Here is a 3043-nt window from a genome sequence, read left to right as displayed (position 1 = left end):
TTCTTTATTTCTTTATTTCTTTATTTCTTTATTTCTTTATTTCTTTATTTCTTTATTTCTTTATTTCTTTATTTCTTTATTTCTTTATTTCTTTATTTCTTTATTTCTTTATTTTTTTATTTCTTTATTTCTTTATTTCTTTATTTCTTTATTTCTTTATTTCTTTATTTCTTTATTTCTTTATTTCTTTATTTCTTTATTTCTTTATTTCTTTATTTTTTTATTTTATTTCTTTATTTCTTTATTTTTTTATTTCTTTATTTCTTTATTTCTTTATTTCTTTATTTCTTTATTTCTTTATTTCTTTATTTCTTTATTTCTTTATTTCTTTATTTCTTTATTTCTTTATTTCTTTATTTCTTTATTTCTTTATTTCTTTATTTCTTTATTTCTTTATTTCTTTATTTCTTTATTTCTTATTTCTTTATCTCTTATTCTTATTTTCTTTATTTCTTTATTTCTTTATTTCTTATTTCTTTATTTCTTTATTTCTTTATTTCTTTATTTCTTTATTTCTTTATTTCTTTATTTCTTTATTTCTTTATTTTATTTCTTATTTCTTATTTCTTTATTTCTTTATTTCTTATTTCTTTATTTCTTTATTTCTTTATTTCTTTATTTCTTTATTTCTTTATTTCTTTATTTCTTTATTTCTTTATTTCTTTATTTCTTTATTTCTTTATTTCTTTATTCTTTATTTCTTTATTTCTTTATTTCTTTATTTCTTTATTTCTTTATTTCTTTATTTCTTTATTCTTATTTCTTTATTTCTTTATTCTTTATTTCTTTTTCTTTATTTCTTTATTTCTTTATTTCTTTATTTCTTTATTTCTTTATTCTTTATTTCTTTATTTCTTTATTTCTTTATTTCTTTATTTCTTTATTTCTTTATTTCTTTATTTCTTTATTTCTTTATTTCTTATTTCTTTATTTCTTTATTTCTTTATTTCTTTATTCTTTATTTTCTTTATTCTTATTCTTTATTCTTTATTTCTTTATTTCTTTATTTCTTTATTCTTATTTCTTTATTTCTTTATTTCTTTATTTCTTATTTCTTTATTTCTTTATTTCTTTATTTCTTTATTTCTTTATTTCTTTATTTCTTTATTTCTTTATTTCTTTATTCTTTATTTCTTTATTTCTTTATTTCTTTATTTCTTTATTTCTTTATTTCTTTATTCTTTATTTCTTTATTTCTTTATTTCTTTATTTCTTTATTTCTTTTATTTTTTTATTTCTTTATTTCTTTATCTTTATTTCTATTTCTCTTTATTTCTTTATTTCTTTTTTCTTTATTTCTTTATTTTTTATTCTTTTATTTCTTTATTTCTTTATTTCTTTATTTCTTTATTTCTTATTTATTTCTTTATTTCTTTTATTTCTTTATTTCTTTATTTCTTTATTTCTTTATTTCTTTATTTCTTTATTTCTTTATTTCTTTATTTCTTTATTTCTTTATTTCTTTATTTCTTTATTTCTTTATTTCTTTATTTCTTTATTTCTTTATTTCTTTATTTCTTTATTTCTTTATTTCTTTATTTCTTTTTTCTTTATTTCTTTATTTCTTTATTTCTTTATTTCTTTATTTCTTTATTTCTTTTTTTTTCTTTATTTCTTTATTTCTTTATTTCTTTATTTCTTTATTTCTTTATTTCTTTATTTCTTTATTCTTTATTTCTTTATTTCTTTATTTCTTTATTTCTTTATTTCTTTATTTCTTTATTTCTTTATTTCTTTATTTCTTTATTTCTTTATTTCTTTATTTCTTTATTTTTTTATTTCTTTATTTCTTTATTTCTTTATTCTTTATTTCTATTTATTCTTTATTTCTTTATTTCTTATCTTTATTTCTTATTTCTTTATTTCTTTATTTCTTTATTTCTTTATTTCTTTATTTCTTTATTTCTTTATTTCTTTATTTCTTTATTTCTTTATTTCTTTATTTCTTTATTTCTTTATTTCTTTATTTCTTTATTTCTTTATTTCTTAATTTCTTTATGTCTTTATTTCTTTTATCTTTATTTCTTTATATCTTTATTTCTTTATTTCTTTATTTCTTTATTTCTTTATTTCTTTATTTCTTTATTTCTTTATTTCTTTATTTCTTTATTCTTTATTTCTTTATTTCTTTATTTCTTTATTTCTTTATTTCTTTTTTTCTTTATTTCTTTATTTCTATATTTCTTTATTTCTCTTCTTTATTTTCTTTATTTCTTTATTTTCTTTATTTCTTTATTTCTTTATTTCTTTATTTCTTTATTTCTTTATTTCTTTATTTCTTTATTTCTTTATTCTTTATTTCTTTATTTCTTTATTTCTTTATTTCTTTATTTCTTTATTTCTTTATTCTTTATTTCTTTATTTCTTTATTTCTTTATTTCTTTATTTTCTTTATTTCTTTATTTCTTTATTTCTTTATTTCTTATTTCTTTATTTCTTATTTCTTTATTTCTTTATTTCTTTATTCTTTATTTCTTTATTTCTTTATTTCTTTATTTCTTTATTTCTTTATTTCTTTATTTCTTTATTTCTTTATTTCTCTATTTCATTTCTTTATTTCTTTTTTTCTTTATTTCTTTATTTCTTTATTTCTTAATTTCATTTTTCTTTATTTCTTATTTTTTTATTTATTATTTCTTTATTTCTTTATTTCTTTATTTTCTTTATTTCTTTATTTTTATCTTTATTTCTTTATTTCTTTATTTCTTTATTTCTTTATTTCTTTATTTCTTTATTTCTTTATTTCTTTATTTCTTTATTTCTTTATTTCTTTATCTTTATTTCTTTATTTCTTTATTTCTTTATTTCTCTATTTCATTTCTTTATTTCTTTATTTCTTTATTTCTTTATTTCTTTATTTCTTTATTTCTTTATTTCTTTATTTCTTTATTTCTTTATTTCTTTATTTCTTTATTTCTTTATTCTTTATTTCTTTATTTCTTATATTCTTTATTTCTTTATTTCTTATTTCTTTATTTCTTTATTTCTTATTTCTTTATTTCTTTATTTCTTTATTTCTTTATTTCTTTATTTCTTTATTTCT

Source organism: Drosophila yakuba, chromosome 2R (genome assembly GCF_016746365.2).
Source record: "Drosophila yakuba strain Tai18E2 chromosome 2R, Prin_Dyak_Tai18E2_2.1, whole genome shotgun sequence".
Taxonomy (NCBI): Eukaryota; Metazoa; Arthropoda; class Insecta; order Diptera; family Drosophilidae; genus Drosophila; species Drosophila yakuba.
Note: the sequence above shows the minus strand (reverse complement) of the source record.